The sequence below is a fragment of the Triturus cristatus genome, chromosome 1_2 (genome assembly GCF_964204655.1).
Source record: "Triturus cristatus chromosome 1_2, aTriCri1.1, whole genome shotgun sequence".
NCBI lineage: Eukaryota > Metazoa > Chordata > Amphibia > Caudata > Salamandridae > Triturus > Triturus cristatus.
In genome coordinates, this window is record NC_140580.1 from 646,629,614 (window position 1) to 646,656,315 (window position 26,702).

The 26,702-nt window shown below is 53.4% G+C and overlaps 1 protein-coding gene across 3 annotated transcripts in view; it reads right to left on the reverse strand.

Moving 5' to 3' along the window:
• Window positions 1-26,702, reverse strand: part of LOC146867787 (uncharacterized) — a 120,813-nt gene that overhangs the window by 37,528 nt on the left and 56,583 nt on the right. The window lies entirely within an intron of this gene.

Consider the following 26,702-nt stretch of genomic DNA (forward strand, 5'->3'; position numbering starts at 1 on the left):
TTGCCTTGAGGTGGATCGAACTGTAGATCTTGTGCATAATGCAGAGTGTGCTGAAGCCTGAGGTACAGATGCTGGTGATCAGCATAGCACATGTGAGCAGCATTCCATGATGCACACCAGCTCGTGTGCGTGGACACTGTGTGCCTGTGCAGGGCCCTTGCGGGTGGGACACAAGCAGTTGACCCAGCTGTAAGGGGACAATCCGCAGATGAACACCTCAGTCGTGTACAAGTCCAGCATCAGGTGGCCAACGTGCAGCCATCTGCCAATGGATACCATGCATTATTCAATATGAGAACTGTCAAGGACTGTGTCTTTGGGGAGGGTGAGGAGCACCTGCCTGTCAATGGGACACCAGATGATGATGAGATGCAGTGCGCATGTCATGGTGTAGAGGGGGATCCTGGACACATTGTAGACTGACACGCTGAGACATGATACCTGTGTCATGTGTCCCACAACGACACCATACTACATGCAGAGGCCTGGAGTACCACTCACATGGCCATGTTGGGGTAGAGAGCCGGTGGGGAGTAGGAGGAACATGACCTGGTTGGTGTGACAGGGCCTGGAAGGCGTGCCAGCGCTGTGTATGCAGTTGGAGTTGCACACTCATTATGCAAAGGTGTTGTGTGGGCGATGAGTGCATGCCTGAGTGCATGCAACAGATGTATTGGATGGACATTGCTTGGTGGGTGGCCTCAACATCATGGTGTAGCGTGATGTGGCACATGCAAGGACATGAGGCACGTGCAATGTGCACGTAGCATGTGCAGATGGTCCAGCCTTTCCCACCGCAACTGTGTCACACACAAGCAGATTACACCAAAATTAATGGGTGGAGGGAGGAAGGGGGGTGCGTCTTAGAGGCGTGTGTGTGAGGGCAAATATAGAAACTCTGTGTGCCCTTGCTGCAGGGCCTGCAGCAGCAGGCGCCATGTCCTGAAAACCATGCCACAAGTTGCACACTAACACAAGCATATCAGAAAGGACTACTGTAAAAGGTGTATGAGAAGGGAGGAGTGTCTGGTTCAACATGGCACACACACAGACAATGGATGCACATGCAGCAAAGTGGCCGTTGTGGGGACTGAGATGCCAAAATACCTACACAGCCATGTACATCATGCACAATACATATCATAATCCCTGACAAATAGCTTGCATCTTGCTACTCTACACATAGACTCATATGCACCTTCTGTGACAACTATGCCAGACATGCCGCATGCACAGTGGCAAGAGACCTGCATTGACAGAGATGAGGCACCTTGGAGACTGAGGGACACCTTTATTAGTCATGTTTGCCGGAAGGCAAATGCATCTATATTAACAGATGCACAGGTCATGTGGATGAACATGTGGAACCTACACTGGCACCCCCCTTTGCACCACAGATGCAGGAAACCCATAGAACTGGCACACAAGTGACGGGTTTGAGGCAAACACCCCGTGCTGCTCACGGAGAGGCTGCAATTCACCATTGAGCCACTAATGGGGATGTCCCACACTATGTCAACCCGGTGCATCCCGTATGTTTCCAAGGGCAGTGTTACAGACATTGATGCCTTCATCACAATCCACAATCACATTACAGATGACTGTCACCAAGTGTGACTATCAATTCAGGTGAATCCAGCTCCATGTCATGTGACCCATGGTGATTCTACATGTATGCTAAGTAACCAAACATGAACAGGAGCAGTGCACACACATTCCAAACAAATAGCACACCCAAAAAGACGTGGTGCATCCCTTACCCTAAGGTGATTTTTCGACATGTCCGTGCATGTTACTCTGATTCAGCACACGTTGCTGTATTCATGAGGAATAGCAGGAGCACAACAATGCCACCAGCAGACAGCATGCGCAAATACCTGGGGATAAGAGACACACAAGAAGTGAGCCAAAAGAAGCACATCCGCATGCATGGGCATGTACTCGACACGTATAAGGTTGTCAACATGCTAGGTGAAAATAGTGTCTCAGGTAAGACATACTGTTATTACACCATCACTCGAGTGACACATCCAAACACACCTCTGACTCACTTGCCATACATGCAGATGGAGCCACACATTGCAACACATGCCACACAAGGCTCAATGCATGCGCACTCAGACACTGCAACTCACCACTAAGCAAAGAAGTTGCGTATGAGCCGACTCCGGATGTCCTCTTCCTCCTCCTCCTCCTCAACATCACTTGCCTCGTCACCAAGCCCCTCGTCCTCCACGGGTGGATGTTCCTGCTCATCCGGATCCAGGATGAGTGGCACAGCTTTCTCCACTGCCATGTTGTGCAGCATGCAGTACACGAGGAAGATTTTGCAGACCTTCACCGGTGCATATGGGAGTGCGCCGCCGGTCTTGTGGAGGCACCGGAATCGGCTCTTCAGGAGGCCAAAGGTCCTCTCTATCACTCGCCTGGTCTGCCCATGGGCGTTGTTGTACCAGTGATCGGCAGCCGTTCTGGGGTTGCGGAGAGGCGTGATCAGCCATGGCATGTTGGGATAGCCAGAGTCCCCTACATGGAAACATCATGGACAGAAGTGGGTCAGGAGAAGCAGGAAGACAGAAAGATGACGCTAAATACAGGAGTAACAGAGTATACCCACCAACAAGACATGCTCGCTCGTTGCGCAGCTGCAGCATCATTTCAGGCACCCTGCTACGCCTCATGATGCAGGCATCGTGTGCTGATCCTGGAAAACGAGCACAGACATGGGAAATCACCATGTTAGCAAGACACACCACAAGGGCATTAATGGAGTGGTAATGTTTCCTGTTTCTATAGGCTACCTCCTGTGCCTGTGGTGGTACCAAAGCCACATGTGTCCCATCAATAGTCCCAATGACATGGGGCATCCCTCCCAGGGCATAGAAGTCACCCTTGACACCTGTCAACTGCTCAGGAGTTGGGAAATGAATAAACTAATCCAGGTGAACCAACATGGCCTCTAAAAAATCATGCAGGACACGGCTGAACATGGTCTGGGACATGCCACCAACATGAGCTATGGTCTCTTGAAACGTACCCGTGGCAAAGAAATGTAGGGCTGCCATCACCTTCATCTTGGGTGTCAGTACAGTAGGATACCTGTGTAGCGGTTGGAGGTGTGGTGCCAGCCTTGCTCTCAAGTTCAGAATCAACCGTTGGGTGAAGCGGTAGCGGCATATACAGTCACGTTCCCTCAGGGCAGCCAAGTCTGGGATTGGTCGGGGGAGAGGCGGAGCCCTGCAGTAATTTGGAAGGGACAACGAAGAGTGAGTACAGTACAACAACACTGTCAATGTACTGAGCACATGTTGAACAGCCAATACACATATGCTACATGCAGAGTCAGGTCTGTGCAATATATCCTGGACACGTATGCCAGGCAGGTGACACTCCTACCACGAGCCAGCTACAAACGTGGATTCACAAGCTCAACATGACATGGCATGAAACTAGCTGTGGGCCAGTGTAAGTGAACAGGCAGACGCATTACAGGAGTGACAGACATCCACATGTGTGCAGAAGAAGGATGTTTATCATACAGACAGGTTGCGGAACACTAGAGGCACAGGTCACATATCCCGGAAAAAAGGACAGACCACACACCTTGCCATGAAGGGGTACATGTCAAAACTGATCACACATACATTGATACTACGCAGATATGTCCTTGTCTCGCAAGTCCATGTTCGTTGCATACATACACACGTTACGTCTGATTCCACATGTGTCCTGGTGTGCATAATAGTGTGCCATGCCCATCCACACACATGCACATGTTGGATGCAGCAACTGCAGATGCATTTGACAGAACACCAACAGCAAGCTTATGGGAACACATGACACACACATGACATACTCACATCGTGCAACGCCGGTAGTCACATGTCAGGTGTCATTATCCGTGTACCTGGCATCAGGGGACAGTTGCGGGTGTTGGCGACTGTGCCATGCCAGTGACGCAGTGCTCAACAAGTCTGTACTACATGCACACATGTCAAAGGTGTGAAGGGGATGTGTGGCACATAGTGCAGCTTGACACATGACATGTGTACACAGCTCATCACACATATATTGGGTTCAAACATGAGGAGATTTGTGCCACATCACAGCCTGACACACCTAGGCCCGAGACATGTAGGACTGCACTGACAATGACTTGATGTCCAGCCTCGGCCAAGTATGACAGCTCAATTCCTTTCTGTGTGCCGCCTGTCACCAGTGTAAGGTGTGAAACGCACCATACACACGCTCTGAAGGCGTGTGTAGGTTCCTTATCACTATGGTTGTTGTTGGACCCGGCCTCGTAGAAAGGCCCTCCGTGCCCCCGCACCACCGGAACCTGGTGCCTACAGCCCAAGCACGCGGCCCAGCCGACCTTTCCCACCAGGACACCTGCACCAACCCCGGACATCCCCGTCCATGGCCTCCCTCCTTTCGGCCACCCCGGGCCCGCGTGCCCACTCCCTGCAACAAGATGGCCGCCCGGCCCCAGCGCGACCCGGGCCTCGAGGCGCCACTCCGGCTGGAGGACATCACGCTTCCAGGGGATGAGAGAGGGAGGAGCAGTTTCTATCGCACCTCTGAACTCCCCTGGGACGATGGGTTTCGATCGGCCCTCCGGCCTCCCTGCGGGCTGGCTCCGTGCCTGCTGGGTGTCTGGAACTCCTCCCGACCCGGCCCTGAGGGGATCAAAAGACAATAGCAGGAAACCCCGACAAGCGGCCCCCAGGTGACAAGACCCCTGCCTGCGCAGACTCCGGACATCAAAGCGGGGTCGACCTATAACAAGGGGTGCTCTGAGACTGTCCGGCAGATTCGACGCTGGAACAACGAGAGCCTGCTGACGTGGTCGCAGCTCCTGGAACTGAAACCTGCCTGAGCCCTGCTGAGTGACTCGCGGCTCCCTGAAGATCGTAAGACCTCCTAACTTGTACCTGAGCCCTGCTGAGTGACTCGCGGCTCCCTGAAGATCGTAAGACCTCCGAACGTGTACCTGAGCCCTGCTGAGTGACTCGCGGCTCCCTGAAGATCGTAAGACCTCCGAACTTGTACCTGAGCCCTGCTGAGTGACTCGCGGCTCCCCCAGACTCTCACGGTCCCGCCGGACCCCGACTCCGACCACGTATCCCCCGGCTCGAGGATTGTGAGCTGTGCGCCGGATACGTCCCTGCAGCGAACCGTTACCAAAGACTGTCCCGCTACCCCCTACCTTTCCGAGACTCTTGAGCCCGTGCTCACCTTGTACATATTTGCAGTGATACCTATTTGATAAAGCTTGTTTCTGAGAATACCCAGTGTGGTCTCTCTGTATCGTGTGGTGCCAGAAGTACGATCCTAGTTACGAGATTCCTCCCCCTGGGGAATCTCTCGCCAGTGCCCGGCTACGATACAACACGGGTGGGACTCAGGGAAGTCAGGACCCCCTTTCCGGGCTCCTCTGGGGTCACCGTCTAACATTGGTGGCAAGCGACGGGATTCGGGCCCATCACCTAGAGATCGTACAGTGAACAACGAACGCACGACCAACAGAGATGGCAGAAGGAAGCGCCATGAGCTCCGCAGAGACCAACGCCAACAGAGTGTTCCAGGTGGAGCATCTGGAAGACTGCACACACAAAGAGCTAAAACAATTTTGCAAGGAACTTAAAATAGCTACCACTGGCCTCAACACTAAGGAAGACTTGCAGAAAGCACTGAAAAATTGGGTGGAGACCGGGGCGTCCCACCCGGAAGGCACGGGGGAGCGCCCCGACGAAGCCGAACCCCCTCCAAGTGAAAGCAACGACAATCAGGTGCAAGGCATTGTACCAGACGGGGGCCTATCCCCGGGAGAACTCGCGGACAGAGAGAGACGCCGCAGTCATGAACTCGAGTTAGCTAAACTCAAAATCGAGGGCGAATTGAAGTTAGCGGAGAAAAAGCTAGCGGTAGAGCAAATGCGCGTACAAGGCGAACTGGAAGAAAAGAAGCTCCAACGGGAGCACGAAGGAAGAAAGCTCCAACTGGAGCACGAGCGCAGCTTGAAGGAACTCGAGCTCAAGGCCAGAAACGAGGAAGGGAGGCCCCCGGGAAACCGAGAGACGGCCCCCCCAGCGGAACAGAAGGTCCACATCCCCAAGGATGTGGTCAAAGAATATTATAAAAACGATGACATTCAGCAATGGTTTCGGGCCTACGAGGTCGCCATGACCTCCCATCGGATTCCAGAGAAGGACTGGGGGGCGGGGTTGTGGGGGCGGTTTCTGAGCGAAGGAAGGGACACCCTGCTCGATCTACCCCTCTCCCTGCAGACCTCCTACAGCCACATGAAAGAGGCTCTCCTCACAAGATACGGCCTCACCCCAGAAATGTACCGCCAACGGTTCCGGGACTGCCGGAAGATCCCGGGCACCACCTGGGTGGAGTATGTAAACTTTTTTAGTCGGGCCTTCGATGGGTGGGTCAAGGGCAGCAAGGTCACCACCCTTGCCGAACTCACTGACCTCATGTTATGGGAACATCTGGCTGCGAACTGCTTCGTAGAGCTTCGTCAACATCTGCTGGATAGCAAGCTCACAGATCCCCGGAAGCTGGCTGTGGAGGCCGACCGCTGGACCAACACCCGGGTCTCCCGGGGCATGGTAGGAGAGTACCCCCGAACCAGTCAGGGACCACCCCGCCAGAGAGGGGGAGGGAACCAGGGAGGGCCGAGAGAGTCCCAGCCTAGCCCCCCGAAGACACCACCTCCACCTTTCCTGGCGCCCCCCCCACCAGTAACAGGGCCCCCTGGGAGACGAGGACACCGGGTGACCGTTACATGTTTTCGTTGCCAGAAACCCGGGCACTACGCCAATGACCCAGAGTGCCCCATGGTCACCCAAGTCACCCCTGCGAGACAGATAGCCAACGTAGCCCTGGGGGAGGAGGTTGAGGAAGCCGAGGAGTGGGAACCCGCCGCTATGGCCCTAGTATCCCTGGGAGATAGGGAAATGATCCCTGGTAGCCTCCTACCGTCCAACACACAGAAATATGGGCAGCTCGTCAAGATCAATGGCCACCAGGTAGAGGCCCTGCGGGACACCGGGGCCAGTATCACCGGTGTCCTCAGGCACCTAGTTCCCGAGGAGCAGATCCTCCCCAATGTCTTTTGCCCCGTAATCTCTGCAGACAATAGGGAAAGTATGTGTCAGGTAGCCCTGGTGCCATTTGAGTGGGGAGGGGTGATAGGTAAACTCAAGGTGGCCGTAAGGACCTCCCAGCCGGTCGACTGCCTCTTGGGGAACGACCTGGAGAGTTCTCCCTGGAAGCACGTAGAGCGCAAGGCCCACCTAGGAATGATGGGACTCCCCGAGTGGGTGTGTGACACCACCCGATCTATGACCGCCCGACTCACTCCCCGGAGAGAAGTCGAGAGCACCCCGGCCGAAGAAGCCCGTACCGTCCCCGCCGAGGGTCCTCCCGTTCCCCCATCAGAAGGGTCTGTCGCCAGCGACGAACCCGCACCATCCGACCCCGCCCCGGTCCCCAAGTTGGGGGATCTACCCGAGTTGGCCCATTGGCGCCACGAGGGCGGGCCCACCCGGGAAGAATTTTGCCGGGAGCAAGCCACCTGTCCTTCCCTGGTCGGGCTGCGGCGCCAGGCCGAGGGCCAAGCCGCAGGTGACCAGACCGGAACGCACCGAATCTATTGGGAAAATAACATCCTGTATAGTGAGCAGAAATCAGTGGAGCTGGGATCCGGACGGGTACTGGTGGTACCCCTCCGCTTCCGGGATTTCCTCCTGGGCTTAGCCCACGATGTCCCCCTCGCCGGTCACCTGGGTCAGGACAAGACCTACAGCCGTCTCGTGACCCATTTTTATTGGCCTAAGATGAAAGCAGCGGTAGAGGCCCACTGCAAGTCCTGCCCCACGTGCCAAGCCAGTGGGAAGAGTGGGGGGAAGCGCAAGGCTCCCCTCCAACCCTTCCCGGTCGTCAGTACCCCCTTCGAACGAGTCGGAATCGACATCGTGGGGCCACTGGACCCCCCCACCCCCCAAGGTCACCGTTTCATCTTGGTCCTAGTAGACCACGCCACCCGCTATCCAGAGGCTATTCCCCTGCGCACCATTACGGCCCCCGTGGTGGGCCGGGCCCTGATGGGGATCTTTTCCAGGGTGGGTTTCCCCCGCGAGGTCGTGAGCGATCGCGGCACTAATTTTATATCAAGGTATATGACGTCCCTGTGGCAACAATGTGGGGTGTCCTATAAGTTCACCACCCCGTACCATCCCCAAGGGAACGGCCTAGTAGAGAGGTTTAATAGGACTTTGAAAGGGATGATCGCTGGCCTAGAAGAGCCCCTCCGGCGTAAGTGGGACGTCCTGCTCCCCTGCCTCTTGTTCGCTTACCGGGAGGTCCCCCAGAAGTCCTTAGGGTTCAGCCCGTTTGAATTACTCTATGGGCACCCCGTCCGAGGTCCCCTCAGTTTGGTTAAGGAAGGGTGGGAGGCAGCACCCCAGACCACCCCCCGAGATGTGTTCCAATACGTCCTGGCCCTCCGGAACCAGACCAGGAAGTTCCGAGAACTGGCCGAGGCCAACCTGGAGGCGAGTCAAGAAGAAATGAAGCGCTGGTACGACCAGAATGCTACTCTGGTCGAGTTCCAGCCGGGCCAGCAGGTGTGGGTCATGGCCCCCGTGAAGCCTGGCGCTCTCCAGGACCGATGGACTGGGCCCTACAAAGTGGTTGAGAGGAAGAGCCAAGTCACCTACTTGGTGGACGTCCAGTCGCCTCGGGATCCCCTCCGGGTCCTGCACGTGAACCGCCTCAAGCCTCACTTCGTGCGGACAGAACTGAGCCTCCTGCTAGCCACCGATGACGGGGCCGAAGATGAGTCGGATCCCCTCCCGGACCTCCTGTGTGTCAAGGAGCAGGATGGCTCCGTGGAGGGAGTGAACCTCTCCCCAGCCCTCACTGCCCAGCAACAAGCGGACTGCCGCCAACTCCTCAGACAATTTTCGGACCTCTTCTCCCTGACCCCCCGGGTCACCAACTGGTGTGTTCACGATGTGGACACCGGGGACAGCCGGCCGGTGAGACACCGAGCCTACCGGGTTCCTGACCGGGTCCGGTCCTGTATTCAAGCCGAAGTCTCGAAGATGTTGACCCTGGGGGTGATCGAGCTCTCTGACAGTCCCTGGGCCAGCCCCGTGGTCCTGGTTCCGAAGGCAGCAGCCCCCGGTGTCGCCCCCGAGCTCCGGTTCTGCGTGGATTACCGGGGGCTCAATGACGTTACCCGAGCCGATGCCCACCCCATCCCACGAGCCGACGAGCTCATTGACCGACTAGGGGCCGCCCGGTTCCTCAGCACTTTCGACCTCACCTGCGGCTACTGGCAGATTGCGCTCACCGAAGGGGCCAAGGAGAGGTCTGCTTTCTCCACCCCCGATGGGCACTACCGCTTCCGCGTGATGCCCTTCGGGATGAAAAATGCCCCGGCCACTTTCCAGAGACTGGTAAATAGGGTCCTGGCCGGGCTAGAACAGTTCAGCGCGGCCTATCTGGACGACATCGCTGTCTTCAGTTCAGAGTGGAGTGAGCACCTCCAGCACCTCCGGAGAGTGCTAACCGCCCTGCGCCAGGCAGGCCTCACCATAAAAGCCAGCAAGTGCCAGATCGGGCAAGGATCCGTAGTCTACCTGGGGCACCAAGTCGGGAGTGGCCAGGTCGCTCCTCTACAGTCGAAGATCGACGCCATCCTGGCCTGGGACCCACCCGTCACCCAAACGGAAGTCCGAGCCTTTCTGGGACTCACGGGCTACTACCGCCGATTCATTCAGGGGTATGGCAGCCTGGTCAGCCCTCTCACGGAACTCACGTCTAAAAAACAGCCAAAGAAGGTGCAATGGACGGCTGCCTGCCAGGAAGCTTTCGATGCTCTAAAAAAGGCCATGTGCACGGCCCCCGTCCTCCAGGCTCCCGACTACACCAAGGAGTTCGTAGTCCAGACCGATGCCTCCGAGCATGGCATTGGGGCCGTCCTGTCCCAAGTGAATGATCAAGGCCTAGACCAGCCCGTCGCCTTCCTCAGTCGGCGGCTGCTACCCCGAGAACAGAAGTGGAGCACCATAGAGCGCGAAGCCTTTGCCGTGGTCTGGGCACTCAAAAAACTACGACCCTACCTGTTCGGCACTCATTTCAGGGTCCAAACTGACCATCGGCCCTTGCGATGGCTCATGCAGATGCGAGGAGAAAACCCCAAGCTACTGCGGTGGTCAATCTCCCTCCAGGGAATGGACTTCACCGTAGAACACCGCCCTGGTACGGACCACGCCAACGCTGACGGCCTCTCCCGGTTCTTCCGCCTCAGCGAAGAGAACCCCCCAAGGTGATGGGCAGTTCTCTCCGGCTTTCAGCTGGGGGGGACGCGTGTTGGACCCGGCCTCGTAGAAAGGCCCTCCGTGCCCCCGCACCACCGGAACCTGGTGCCTACAGCCCAAGCACGCGGCCCAGCCGACCTTTCCCACCAGGACACCTGCACCAACCCCGGACATCCCCGTCCATGGCCTCCCTCCTTTCGGCCACCCCGGGCCCGCGTGCCCACTCCCTGCAACAAGATGGCCGCCCGGCCCCAGCGCGACCCGGGCCTCGAGGCGCCACTCCGGCTGGAGGACATCACGCTTCCAGGGGATGAGAGAGGGAGGAGCAGTTTCTATCGCACCTCTGAACTCCCCTGGGACGATGGGTTTCGATCGGCCCTCCGGCCTCCCTGCGGGCTGGCTCCGTGCCTGCTGGGTGTCTGGGACTCCTCCCGACCCGGCCCTGAGGGGATCAAAAGACAATAGCAGGAAACCCCGACAAGCGGCCCCCAGGTGACAAGACCCCTGCCTGCGCAGACTCCGGACATCAAAGCGGGGTCGACCTATAACAAGGGGTGCTCTGAGACTGTCCGGCAGATTCGACGCTGGAACAACGAGAGCCTGCTGACGTGGTCGCGGCTCCTGGAACTGAAACCTGCCTGAGCCCTGCTGAGTGACTCGCGGCTCCCTGAAGATCGTAAGACCTCCGAACTTGTACCTGAGCCCTGCTGAGTGACTCGCGGCTCCCTGAAGATCGTAAGACCTCCGAACGTGTACCTGAGCCCTGCTGAGTGACTCGCGGCTCCCTGAAGATCGTAAGACCTCCGAACTTGTACCTGAGCCCTGCTGAGTGACTCGCGGCTCCCCCAGACTCTCACGGTCCCGCCGGACCCCGACTCCGACCACGTATCCCCCGGCTCGAGGATTGTGAGCTGTGCGCCGGATACGTCCCTGCAGCGAACCGTTACCAAAGACTGTCCCGCTACCCCCTACCTTTCCGAGACTCTTGAGCCCGTGCTCACCTTGTACATATTTGCAGTGATACCTATTTGATAAAGCTTGTTTCTGAGAATACCCAGTGTGGTCTCTCTGTATCGTGTGGTGCCAGAAGTACGATCCTAGTTACGAGATTCCTCCCCCTGGGGAATCTCTCGCCAGTGCCCGGCTACGATACAACACGGGTGGGACTCAGGGAAGTCAGGACCCCCTTTCCGGGCTCCTCTGGGGTCACCGTCTAACAGTTGTGTTGCCGTAGGCGTACGCCATAGGGATACGGTCCGTACAGGCGTCTGTAGGGTCCATACCACTATGGTTGTGTCGCCGTAGGCGTACGCCATAGGGATACAGTCCGTGCACGCGTGTGTAGGGTCCGTACCACTATGGTTGTGTCGCCGTACGCGTACGCCATAGTGATACGGTCCGTGCACGCGTGTGTAGGGTCCGTACCACTATGGTTGTGTCGCCGTAGGCGTACGCCATAGTGAGACGGTCCGTACACGCGTGTGTAGGGGCCGTACCACTATGGTTGTGTCGCCGTAGGCGTACACCATAGTGAGACGGTCTGTACACGCGTGTGTAGGGGCCGTATCACAATGGCGTACGGCGACACAACAATAATGATACGGCCCCTACACACGCGTGTACGGACCGTATCCCTATGGCGTACGCGTACGGCGACACAACCATGGTGATACGGACCCTACAGACACCTGTACAGACCGTATCACTGGAGTAGTGGTGCCCTAGGGGCGTGGAACGCTCCGTACCTGTGTGTGTATAGTGAAATTACATAGGGTACACATGAGGGACAATTATAAGGGCCTAAATGCATGCTGGTTGTCATGCTCATTTTTTAAAACATGCAAAGGCACCCACTGGGGTAGGTTTAAAGGGATTGGAGGAAACGTAGGATGCAAATGAGATTGACCAATCACTCTGTACTCCTGTAAATGAAACTGGCCAGCAAAGCAAATATAAGGCAGCCAGGCCCCATGAGAGAGCACTTGCCTGCACAACCTTTCATTCCACACCACTGCTGCTGCTCGTGATTCCTCTGGCACCATGTCCAGGTCTGTGGAGAGGGCCCAGCCATTCACCCAGGAGGAGAACCAGGCCCTGCTGGATGTGATCCTCCCACAGTACCCTTGCCTGTATGGGAGACCAGGGGAGCAGGTGAGTGCTGACTCCATTAGCTTAGACTGTGCCCCTTTTGTGTGACTGTCACTTCTGGCATTGTGTCCAGGTGTGACATGCAATGTTCTTTGGAGTGGGTCCCTGGGGGGGGGAATGCCTCATGTCTCCCATGCAGAGCATGCTGTAGTGCATGTCTGCACTCCTCACTTGCATAGTGCTTACTGTGACAATCACTGCATGGTGCATGCCACATTCAGCCTGGCTAATCCTCTTGGGAATGTTGTTTCTACAGTCCTGATGTGATTCTGTGGTCCCCCCAGTGTGACAGGTGACTGTACTCACAGATGTGTGTGAGTTGTGTGTACCTGTGGTGAGAGTGTCCAAATGATGTGTTCGTCCCCTGGACATTGGTATGTGTGTAAGTCCCCTGTCATGTGGGCGAGTGTCTATGTGGAGTGTTGCACCCCAGCTGCATGAGGGATGCATATACCCTACCCATCTGATGTGTGCAGGGAGCAGTGCTGTATGTCTGACGTGCTGAGCCTGCCCCATACCTGTGACACCCCCCAGTCTAGTGGCACATGTGCAGAGTGATGTTTGTACCCGCAGTTGCCAATGGCAGGTGATTGTCCTGTGCCTGTGTGTGTCTGTGTACCCTGCTGAGGTTGCGTCAGTGGCCTGGGGCATGTGACTGCTTTGAGGTGCTGTACATAATCGTGGTGTAGCTTGTGATGCACAGTGTGAGCCGGGATCAGTGATTGTGTTGCACCCCTCATTCCACCTGTGTACTTTCAAGGCCACGTAGTGCATTTAGCCGTCCCCAGAGGATGATGTCCCTATGACAAAGGTGCAATGAGTTTGCTGCATACTATGCCCTGTTCAAACCAGCCAAATTGTTCAAATGTGTGTCTCTGTGACATGGAGCAGGTGTATTGATGTTGTCTCACTTTGTCATCCTCACAGGTAGGCGTCTATGGCAAGGGGGAGATCTGGAAGCAAGCCGTCAGTGCCGTGAGGTCGGTGGAGGGTCGGAGGCGGCGCCTGTCCCAGGTGAGGAAACGCTGGCAGGATATCCGGTGCTGGACCAGGAGGATCGCCCGGGTCCTGCTGGGGGACTCACCAGAGAGCCATAAGAACCGTGGGCGCCGACGTCTGACCCACCAGATGAAGCGTGTCCTGGCGGTGGTCTTCCCTGACTTGGATAGGCGCTTAGCGGAGAAGCAGCAGCAGGAAGGGGGTAGGTACATGTGTGTTTGTTGTGTGTCACCAGCTTTTGGAAGTGCGCAGTTGCATGGATACACTGCCAGGGTTCATATGTGCAGTACATATCCTGTTCCCCCAGTTAACCGGTGCTGTTCTTCCTCCCTTCCCCTCCTTGACATGTGTTCCCTGGTCTGTGTGTAGTCACTCTTGCACAAGGTTATCTAGGCTGCTAGTTAATCCAAGTGCCCAATGCTTGCAGCATCATGTGTGGGGGTGGTGTGTAACATGTGTTGGGTCCTTGCCTGTGCCCTGGCCAGTTGAGTCAATGTGGGGTCCATGTTAGTTGGCACTGATGCTGAGTCCTGACATAGGAGTGTGTCTGAAAAGTGTACTGCCTTACAGCATGCATGACCAATGTTTTGCCCTCAGACATGATGTGCATGAGTGGGAGATATGCATAGTGCAGGGACGTTTGCTTCTGTTGCAGTCATATCCATCCAGGACCATGGAGGAGTGTGGCCACTACAGTCCCCTGGGGCACCTTTTCCTAGGTATCATGTGTGTCATCCAACAATGTGGACATTCTCTGTGTCTTCAGCATAGGTTGGGCTCTGTGGCATTGTACCCTGGCCTCATTTGTATTTACGTTAAGTGTGCTACATGTGTCCACTGTACAGGGTGACCCAATTTGGCTTGTGTATACTCACAGTGGCCGGTGCCTGTGTGTTTTGGTACAACTATCTGATGATGGTTGTTTGTCAATTATATGTGTGGACAGGCGAACAAGGGTTAGTTTGTGTACATTCAGGACTCATTGAAGGGCATTTTAGTAATCCCAGAATAAGAGGTGTAAGTACTTCCTCTGTGTCACTCACATTGTCTCAGGTAGGGGGGGGTTTGTGCGGGCAAGGCCTACATGTCCAAACCGTATGTGTCCTTGCCAGGTCTGGCCTGTGTGTGATGATTGTCTGAACATACACTCAACATGCAGTGACCCAGTCATGTTGGGCAGGGTTAAATGTATTTGCTAAGCAGCATGTGCCAAAAGTTAAAAGACTTAGGGCCCGATTCACAGAACTAACTTAAGACAAAATCCTAAACTTACTACCATTTTCGTATTCACAGAAGGCACTTACTCATTTTGGTATTCACAGAAGACACTTACTCACTTCGGTATTCACAGAAGTTAGGAGTCCTAGCTTTAGGACTCCTAAATGCCTTCTATGAATACCGAAAGTCTTAAAATTAGGATTTTTCTCAGTTTAGGAGTCCTAAAGTTAGGACTCCTAACTTTACTACTACTAAACTGAGAAAAAATCCGAATTTTAAGGCTTTCGGTATTCACAGAAGGCATTTAGGAGTCCTAAAGTTAGGACTCCTAACTTTACTACTACTAAATTGAGAAAAATCCTAATTTTAAGACTTTCGGTATTCACAGAAGGCATTTATGAGTCCTAAGGTTAGGAGTCCTAACTATACTACTAATAAACTGAGAAAAATCCTAATTTTAAGGCTGTCGGTATTCACAGAAGGCATTTAGGAGTCCTAAAGTTAGGAGTCCTAACTTTACTACTAGTAAATTGAGATAAATCCTAATTTTAAGACTTTCGGTATTCACAGAAGGCATTTAGGAGTCCTACAGTTAGGATTCCTAACTATACTACTACTTAACTGAGAAAAATCCTAATTTTAACACTTTCGGTATTCACAGAAGGCATTTAGGAGTCCTAAAGTTAGGACTCCTAACTTCTGTGAATACCGAAATGAGTAAGTGTCTTCTGTGAATACCAAAATGGTAGTAAGTTTAGGATTTTGTCTTAAGTTAGTTCTGTGAATCGGGCCCATGGTTCCTGCTCATCCCTTTTTTGGCTACGGTGTGTGGTCCAGATGCAGTACTCGACTGTCCCCAGAGGCTAGCTCCTCTGTCTAATTTGATATCAAGTTCTTTGCTGTTGTGTCATGCTCTCCATTGTTTCTCAGTGGCATGGTGGGTCAACCAACTGTGTGGTGCAGAGCCTTCATATGTACGTAGTATTGTAGATGTTACTCATGTTGCTTTTCATGCTATGCACTGTGACCTATGTAGTTTTGAATCATGTGTCATATGTATACAGGTGTCTGATTATTTCCTGTCTCTTCACCTTGCCCACAGCATCGTCGGGGGAAACCGAGGGAGACACTGGCACGGACCTTGAGGAGGGATCCAGCAGCGGTGCCACCAGTGCTGGCGAGTCTGGCTCAGCGAGTGGCACGGAGGCGGAGGGGAGTGCGGCGGAGGACCTGTCCAGTCCCACTACCGACTATGAGGCTGACGGGTCCGAGGCTGAGCTCCCAGAGGGGGCGGACGCTGCTCCCAGAGCTGAAAGCAGCACTCCATCTGTCGCCGCCCCCTCCATTCCCATCACCCGCCTCCCAGTTGCTCTGGTCCCTTTCCTCCATGCTAGGCGCCAACAGGTCTCCTTCGGGCCAGGCACCGCACCCCCTGCCCCTGTCTCCCCTGCTGCCGTCAATGCCGAGTCTGTGGACATTCTGCGGCAGTTGCAGGTTGGTCAGACATCGATGCTTACTGTCCTCCATGGCCACACCACACTGCTGACACAGATGGTGTCGTACTTGGAGGGCATGTCAGCAGCGATGTCTGATCAACGGATGTTGCTGAGGTCCATAGACTCGTCACTGACTGCAGCAGTGGATCTCCAGCAGCGCTCTGTCCCCCCCTACCCCTGCACCATCCACACTTCCCACTCCCATGCCTGTCCCACTCACACCCAGACGTCCCCATGCACGCACCCCACCAGACACAGGCAGCACACCACCAGGGAAGGCCAAGCGCACTCCTCCAGTCATGCACACACAGGGGGAAGTAGGCACACCCACTGGGTTTGGGGGCAAACGGCAGGCACGCAGCCACAGTGGGAGTCCGCAGTCCTCAAGACCCACTTCCTCCAAAACCACTCCCCTTAGCTCCCCTGCCCAACAGTCGGACAAGGAGTCACTCATGGCCAGTCTGTCCCTCAGCCCCAGTGTGACACCACCCCGCAAGCGGTCGAGAAAGTCCCCGGGCAGGGGAGTTGAGTCCCCCCCCCTGTCCACACCCTCCCCCAGTAGCGCTGCAACCCATCCCTCCGACCCCCCCCCCCCCTCCTTGGGGCCTGTGGTTTATTCGGGTGCAGGGGAGACGCTGGGAGACCTTGCCACCGTATGCAGCGCCATCCTCACCACCACCTTTGGCGCTGCCCACCCCCTGTGGTGGAGTCGTCTGTCCCTGCACCCACAACACCTACCCTTGCCCCTCCTGTCCCTGCGGTGCCTGGTCCTTCCCCCCCCCCCCATGATGCCCCCCTTCTGTGGATGAAATGTAACAGTGAACTGTACAGGCAAGCTAGGGGAGAAATGTCCCTAAGTGTCCCCCAATAGGACTTTTCACATGGCCTGGCCTATGGGCCCTCTATATTCTGGACAGTCATTTAGCAAATATTATTTTCTGCTGAATAAAGCATTTTGTTTTTCTTTTGCACACTAATGCTTTCCTGGACTTTCTGCTGGTGGTGCTGCTCCATGATTTGGGGTGGTGATAATGTGTTAGGTGTCTGGGAAATGTTGTGGTGTGCTGCTCACGGGGTGGACCCTGGTATCTGTGTGCCATCACAAGGGCTCTGCAAATAATCCTTGGTCATGTGTGCTCTTACTGTATGGTGATTTTGTCCCAAGGTGTGTTCCTTCCTCTGTGGACCCGGACATCTTCCCTGCAGGCTGTTTCCCAATTGTTGTGCTGAGCTGTGTCTACATATCCTGGGTGTGTGACGGATCCCTTCAACTTTGGCCATGCATGCTCAGCAATGTTTCCACCTGCATCATTTGTGGCATCCTTGGTGGTCACTGTACTAGTGTATGGAGTATATTGACATGACTTCATGTGGACATGTTCCCTTTTACGCCCTATGCATTTGTGTACTCCCAGCCTCGCACACATGTGTTACGTGTTCTGCAGGGTCTATGTTCACCTGACTGACAATTGTGGGCATTGTATCTGTGGGTACTCCACCCTTTTCCTTCCATGGGAGGCAACAACTTGTTGGCTGCCCCAGCACCTGTACATTCCTATCAGTCCTGGAATGTGCGTGACAGTGTGTGTTCCCTTTGGGTCTCTTAGGTTAGTAGGGTGGCACATGAGTATACAGTCTTGTTGCATGCTCTCATTGTGTGTATTGTGCTGCCAGCACCAGGGGTGGGTATGCATGTGTCATTTGTCATCACACCCACATGTGGTGTGTCATGCAGTGGGGGATGGACATCCACCCTCATGGGAGTGGGACACTGCTGTCAGTGATGTGTTGGCATGCCACTCTCAAAATTGTCGCACTTTGTGTATGCCTTCATGCACCCATGGTGTTTTGCTAATTGTAGGATGGTGTACACACCACCATGTCTCTGTCCACTGCTGGAGGGACTCTGCACCCACCCCTCCTATGTCTGGGCACTGCTGGGAGTGATAGGCACCCACCCCTCCTATGTCTGGGCACTGCTGGGGGGACTGCACACACCCCTCCTATGTCTGGGCACTGCTGGGAGGACTCTGCACCCACCCCTCCTATGTCTGGGCACTGCTGGGGGGACTCTGCACCCACCCCTCCTATGTCTGGGCTCTGCTGGGAGGACTCTGCACCCACCCCTCCTATGTCTGGGCACTGCTGGGGGGACTCTGCTCCCACCCCTCCTATGTCTGGGCACTGCTGGGGGGACTCTGCACCCACCCCTCCTATGTCTGGGCACTGCTGGGAGGACTCTGCACCCACCCCTCCTATGTCTGGGCACTGCTGGGAGTGATAGGCACCCAGCCCTCCTATGTCTGGGCACTGCTGGGAGTGATAGGCACCCACCCCTCCTATTTCTGGGCACTGCTGGGAGGACTCTGCACCCACCCCTCCTATGTCTGGGCACTGCTGGGAGGACTCTGCACCCACCCCTCCTATGTCTGGGCACTGCTGGGAGTGATAGGCACCCAGCCCTCCTATGTCTTGGCACTGCTGGGAGTGATAGGCACCCACCCCTCCTATGTCTGGGCACTGCTGGGAGTGATAGGCACCCACCCCTCCTATTTCTGGGCACTGCTGGGAGGACTCTGCACCCACCCCTCCTATGTCTGGGCACTGCTGGGAGGACTCTGCACCCACCCCTCCTATGTCTGGGCACTGCTGGGAGTGATAGGCACCCAGCCCTCCTATGTCTGGGCACTGCTGGGAGTGATAGGCACCCACCCCTCCTATGTCTGGGCCCTGCTGGGGGGACTCTCCACACACCCCTCCTATGTCTGGGCACTGCTGGGGGGACTCTGCACCCACCCCTCCTATGTCTGGGCACTGCTGGGAGTGATAGGCACCCACCCCTCCTATGTCTGGGCACTGCTGGGAGTGATAGGCACCCACCCCTCCTATGTCTGGGCACTGCTGGGAGGACTCTGCACCCACCCCTCCTATGTCTGGGCACTGCTGGGAGGACTCTACACCCACCCCTCCTATATCTGGGCAATGCTGGGAGTGATAGGCACCCACCCCTCCTATGTCAGGGCACTGCTGGGAGTGATAGGCACCCACCCCTCCTATGTCTGGGCACTGCTGGGGTGACTCTGCGCACACACCCCTCCTATGTCTGGGCACTGCTGGGGGGACTCTGCACCCACCCCTCCTATGTCTGGGCACTGCTGGGAGTGATAGGCACCCACCCCTCCTATGTATGGGCACTGCTGGGAGTGATAGGCACCCACCCCTCCTATGTCTGGGCACTGCTGGGAGGACTCTGCACCCACCCCTCCTATGTCTGGGCACTGCTTGGAGTGATAGGCACCCACCCCACCTATGTCTGGGCACTGCTGGGAGGACTCTGCTCCCACCCCTCCTATGTCTGGGCACTGCTGGGAGTGATAGGCACCCACCCCTCCTATGTCTGGGCACTGCTGGGAGGACTCTGCACCCACCCCTCCTATGTCTGGGCACTGCTGGGAGTGATAGGCACCCACCCCTCCTATGTCTGGGCACTGCTGGGAGTGATAGGCACCCACCCCTCCTATGTCTGGGCACTGCTGGGGGGACTCTGCACCCACCCCTCCTATGTCTGGGCACTGCTGGGAGGACTCTGCACCCACCCCTCCTATGTCTGGGCACTGCTGGGAGTGATAGGCACCCACCCCTCCTATGTCTGGGCACTGCTGGGAGGACTCTGCACCCACCCCTCCTATGTTTGGGCACTGCTGGGAGTGATAGGCACCCCCCCTCCTATGCCTGGGCACAGCTGGGAGGACTCTGCACCCACCCCTCCTATGTCTGGGCACTGCTGGGAGTGATAGGCACCCACCCCTCCTATGTCTGGGCACTGCTGGGGGGACTCTGCACACACCCCTCCTATGTCTGGGCACTGCTGGGGGGACTCTGCACCCACCCCTCCTATGTCTGGGCACTGCTGGGAGTGATAGGCACCCACCCCTCCTATGTCTGGGCACTGCTGGGGGGACTCTGCAACCACCCCTCCTATGTCTGGGCACTGCTGGGGGGACTCTGCACACACCCTCCTATGTCTGGGCACTGCTGGGGGGACTCTGCAACCACCCCTCCTATGTCTGGGCACTGCTGGGAGTGATAGGCACCCACCCCTCCTATGTCTGGGCACTGCTGGGGGGACTCTGCACACACCCTCCTATGTCTGGGCACTGCTGGGGGGACTCTGCACCCACCCCTCCTATGTCTGGGCACTGCTGGGAGTGATAGGCACCCACCCCTCCTATGTCTGGGCACTGCTGGGGCTGATGGCCACACACCCCTATGTGTCTGTCCACTGGCGTGGTACGAGCTGTACCCACGTCTTACGGCCTGGGTAGGGGCCCTACCCCTACGGCACCCCAACAATGGCTGGACGGCCCATACCCATGCCTTTTGGACGTGGGTACGGCTCGTACCAAGTATACCCCTACATCACCACTGCAATGGTGGTACGGGCCGTACCCATGCCTGTGGGATGTGGGTGTGGGCTGTACCACCATTGTGGCGGTGACGTAGAGGTACGGCCCATACCCAGGCCTTTAGGACGTGGGTACGAGTCGTACCCCCATTGTTGGGGTGCCGTAGGGGTACGTACCGTACCCATGCCTTTAGGACGTGGGCACGGCCCGTACCACGCGTACCCCTACATCACCACTGCAATGGTGGTACGGGCCGTACCCACGCTCTGGGGGCCTGGGTACGGGCCGTGCCACCATTGTGGCGGTGACGTAGGGATACGCGTGGTACGGGCCGTACCCACGCTCTTCAGGCATGGGTACGGTTCGTACCCTTACGTCACCCCAACAATGGCGGTACGGCCCGTACCCATGCCTTTGGGACGTGGGTACGGGCCGTACCGCCATTGTCGGGATGTCGATATTCTTGACATCGATATTTTTGCTCCGATATTTTTGTAGGTCGATTTTTTGACCTTCGATATTTTGTTAGTGATCCGTGTCATTTACACTTTTATCGAAGCTTAGGGCTAGGCAATTGATGAAATCGGTTACGTTTGTGAGGATTTTCATTTTAACCATGATCACGTTCCAGCAAATCCCTATTGTTCTTCTAATTATAAGGCATTTTCTGACCTCTGGCCACTCTCTCAAAAATCTTCATTGGAATGTCGCTGATTCCTTGAGATACAGTGATACATTGGGGTTAGCTTTTCCTGGTGGATATAGGCATTGACACCATAATCAAATTCATATTTTTCCACTATTAACCTTGTATCCCAAAACCTCTTCAAATAATTTTGTAATCTCACTAACCCTCTCCAAAGCCCTCCATGTAATAATATATTCTTAACAGTGAAACGTCCACATCTAAAGTGATCTATTTTCTCATCCCACCCAGTGGCCTGGGGAAAGAGTTCAATACATAGATTAAAAAGAAGTGGTTACAATGGGCACCTGTCAGCAGGAAGAAAACTTGCACCACAAGTTGAAACTTACCAGGGACTTTGATTTGCTAGCATACAATAGATCAGCATCTAATTGAAAACCCCAACTGTCACCAATTGAACTCTCATAACCTTGTGTTCTAAACAAAAACATACCAAAAAATTAGTAAGGAGGGATGAGGAAGGGAAAAGATAGGGGACTATGGGTGGAGAATAATGGAACATCCCATTATTATAAAACAAACACATCTCCATCCTTTAACAAAAGGTAAGGGAACCACAGAGCACTAATCATCAAATAAAAACATCCTGGATGGCATCCTGGACCTTGGATACTTCTTGACCCTATCAGCAACAGATTCATAGCTGCTGTGTAAAACAGGCTTCTCCAAGTAGCTTGTGAGCTAGTGATAGCTCTTCAGAAACCAGCAAGTAGCTGTCCTGTCTGCAGCTCAGCTTATTTAATTAGAAGCTTTTTCTTGTTTTAATTAATATTTGTATACCAAAATTTAAAAGCAAGAATTTGTGATAAAAGTGTTTATTTTCAGATCTCGTAAGCCGATGTTTGGAGAAAAATGATTGAATTTGCAAAATATAATGAAATCTGATATTTGAATAATCATTTGCCGTATAGACATATTACAAAATTCATTACTTTGGTGCCAGGTGAAATGTAGCTATGGTTTAGTTATGTTTTACCCACTTACAGGCATTCCACATTAACAATATATAACTGGTAGGAGCCCTGGCTTACAAACTTGGTCGATCACTACTAATGTTCAAGGATAAAGTGGCCACTAGTGTAATCTAGTCTAATATGGTCTCTATTACACTGCTAATACAGGGTGATTTTCACTGAACAGAATAAGTAGCTTTTGTAACAGTAAAGGCTGGAGGCCCTGGCCTACAGGAACTGTTAGCTCAACACTACTATTGGGTTGATTTTCCGAATGTTTAACAGGCAAGTCAAAGTTTGCATCAAACACATTCATTTAATCACCATCATTACGGTCATAGCAATTACTCCATCACTTTGTTGCGAGATAATCAGGGTTAGATGCCCCTCACATTTAGACAATCTCTTAAGGCTCCAACACATGCCATCTAAGGTGAGGACACTCCCTTTGTTGGTCATGACCACTTCCATGGGCTTGGAAAATTTCCTCTTACCCTTTTCCACTCATTTGGGCAATTGCTTTCTGGCACAGTCACCAACATACAGCTTAGAACATGCAATATCATGTAATGAATCATACTTCAATTTTGAGGTAGCTTGTTTATCAGTGAATATTTATTGTTCTCTCGTTCTCTAGGTCAATTTTGTCGAGTAGGCATTCACACATTAAATTTCATTTTAAGCCACCAAGGACAAACTAATAAAGTGATTTGCCAACTCAAATGGAGACATTCCACAGACAGAATTTGGAGTGATTCTATAAGTCCATAGCCTTTCAATCTCTGCTATGATGAAAGGGATCCCTCCAACCATGGCCAAGTTGATCCCCTCCTTAAAGTACCGGTTAAAGTGCTTCACTTCACTTGGCCATTGCACTGGGGATCGTACATCGCTGTCCCAAATGTTTGATACCGTCATTTCAGATGACATACATTTAACCCCATTATCTATGAGCAGAACTTATGAAAATCCCTCTCTGAAAATTTACATCAGAAATTCAAGCACAAAAGACATAATCACTCTCCCTCTGAAAACAAAACTTCTGGTATGGTAATCAACCAGAACTATATATCTTTAAAGGGCCTGCAATGACCAATCCAACTTTTTACACTGCAAACGTGGGCCACTAAACATTTCCCATTGGTGGAGTTTGAGTTTTACAATTTGTATCAACAACAGCACAGATCTGGCACTGTTTAACTATGCCCTCTGCCTAGGCATCCATTAATGACCACCAGTAATGACTATGCAATAGATTCTTAAGTGCAGACATGCCCATGTGATCAGTGTGACTCACTTTGAGTAAAAGTTAACCAAGGCCTGCTGATAGTGCACATTTATCATTTCAGAAAATAAAATCTTCTTCAACACTGAATTTGGACACAACCTTGGAAAACGAGTGCAGAGTACCTTTAAGATTCTTACTGTGTGGCTATCTTTCCAGCGCATATTTCTTTACCAAATTAATTTTAATGTCTTTTGGATTTTCCAACATCAATAAGTCCTAATCCAGTTTTATTTCAGGCATCGTGAAACTATCACTCACTCATGCAACCACATCACACTCATAATTTTCAAAAACATCTTCTTTCTCCCCCACATGGCAACCGAGACAAACAGGCAGCAGTCTGGTTCCTGTGTCCAGGAATGAAAGCAATGTCAAATTGTACTCCTGCACTTTGGAGCATGATCTTACAATGCAGGCAGTAGAGTTCCTTCCAACACCAGGGCACAAGATATGAACTAGAGGCTTATGATCAGTGTGTAGTGTAAATTTACTTCCCCACACATAATTGTCTGAAATGGTTTGTTGTCCACACACAGGTAGGGAGATCTCATTCACAGACTGAGTACCTGTGTCTGCCTACACTCAATGTTTTGGAAGCATATGCCACAATCTATTTAGAACTTCCCGCACTTTGAGATAATATCGCTTCTAAACCATAGGCACTTGCATTCTCTTCGCTTATGTGCATTTTACCATATGAAAAGGGCTGCAAAACAGGAGCATGAATTATTCGTGATTTGACAAAATCGAAAGCTTATTGCTATTCCTAACCCCAGACAAAATCGACATCCTTGTGCAGAAGCATCTCTAACGGTTCCATCACAGAGTCTAATAAATGATTAAAGTTGATCTGTCATTAGGTGGTGGTGCTTTCTTTTTAGCATTCACCAAGTTGTCCTTTGGCACTACACCTCTGGCTGATATTTTATGTCCCAAATAATTCAACTGGGATGCAAATAATCTGCATTTTTCTGCACATAAAGCCAATCTCCTTGTAGACAATCTCCTGCACATCTTTGTCATGACCTCAAAATGATCACTTTTAGCCATAGTAAATACCAATATGCCATCCTGGAAGCACCTGATCTGATTTTCCATGTCTATAAACATGTGGAAAAATATCCTCTGGAAAATTGAGGATTGTTATCCCAGACCAAATGGCAATCTTGTGAACTGGAAAGCACCAAAAGGTGCAAATGAACGCTGTTAGTGGTCCAGAAGACAAAAATTATGATATTTGGTGATATGCACTTTGTGAATCAAGTGTGGAAAAGGTATTTGCCCCTTCAAGCAAGCACAGTAATTCATTAATCTTTGGTAAAATAAGTCTGCCCACTGGAATATTGCTATTATGGGCCGTCAAGTCCACACTAAGCCTCAGATCTCCAGTACTCTTTTTCGGCAGCACCACTGCTGAAATCCTAGCTGAGGATTCCGTTTCATCATAATGTAATCCGCTTTAGTTGATTTAGGAGTTTCTGCAAGTCCTTACTGAAAACGAATAGGACTTCCCTTACCCTTTGCCTGACAGGTTCGGCACCACCCTTCAGTTTTATTTTATGTTCAAATATCCGTTTACTCATTTCATCACAGAAAACCCTGGGAAAGGCATGCAGGATTTGATCTGTAAGGTCACTGAATTGACAGCTAACAAAAGATCATAAGCAGCTGGATTCAAAGTTATCTTAAAACATTTCTGTACTTCTCTCCAAACACATTGGTTTTCTTGTGGGCCACATATATTTGATTGTCGCAGATATTCCCTTGAAGATTGTATCAGCAAAAAAATGCCCAATAAATCACTTTTGTGACCATCAAGGTGCCGATTCCGATCTGTTAAAAATAATTTGCGTACGACCCGTATCCGTATTTTTTTACGTACGAGTCGTACAAGTACCGTACAAACTGCCAAGTACGATTCGTCCGTGAAAAATAACTACGAATAGCGTCGGAAAAAGTCTACGAGAGTGCGTCGGAAAGTTTTTACGTCTGAATATCGTCGGGAAAAGTGTACGAGAGTGAGCCGGACATTTTTACGTGCAAATCGTAAAACACAAGTCCGAGCGCGCAAGTACGATCCCGACCGTCCGTCCGAATACACAATCGCACGTAAAATGGCCCGTACGGAGCCAACGCAGTAGCACACATGTACATGGGTAAACTTATGCCCGTGTATGAGCCGTACAGCCCCCCCACCCCCAAATATGTCAGCACCGTACACCACCCTGTCCGCACTGTACCCCAGCCCCGCAACTGTACGTGCCATACCCCCCATGTACGTGCCGTACCCCCCCATGTATGCGCCTTACCCCCCTGTCTGCACTGTACCCCAGCCCCGCACCTGTACGTGCCGTACCCCCATGTATGCGCCTTCCCCCCCTGTACACGCATCACCCCCGCATGTACGCGCCGTACCACCGCATGTATGCGCCGTAGCCCAGGGCCGCACGTGTACGCACCGTACCCCCACCGTATGTACGCGCCTTACCCCCCATGTACGCGCCGTACCTCCGCATGTACGTGCCGTACCCCAGGGCTGCACCTGTACGCACCATACCCCCACCGCATATACGCGCCCTCCCCCCATGTACGCACCCTCACCCCATGTACGTGCCCTCCCCCCAATGTACGTGCCCTCCCCCCCATGTACGCACCTTACCCCACCCATGTACGTGCCGTACCTCCGCATGTACACGCCGTACCCCAGGGCTGCACCTGTACGCACCGTACCCCCACCGCATGTACGCGCCCTCCCCCCCATGTACACGCCCTCCCCCCATGTACGCGCCCTCCCCCCCATGTACGCGCCTTACCCCCCATGTATGCGCCGTACCTCCGCATGTACGCGCCGTACCCCAGGGCCACACGTGTACGCACCGTACCCCCACTGCACTCCAACACCGTACCCCAGCACCCTCACCCAGCATCGCGTATGTATGGATCGTACGTACGCGAAAAAGACTCTTACAGAACCAGGACAGTGTAAAACAGCACAAGGAGGGTCAATTCGACTCGCACAACACCACAAAACACGTCTACATGACAAAATACATCTCACTGACTGACCTGGCACATCCAAACAGGCAGAGGCCCCAAATCACAACCACCTCTTATAACACACCCACCAAAATTCAAACACAGCCACACC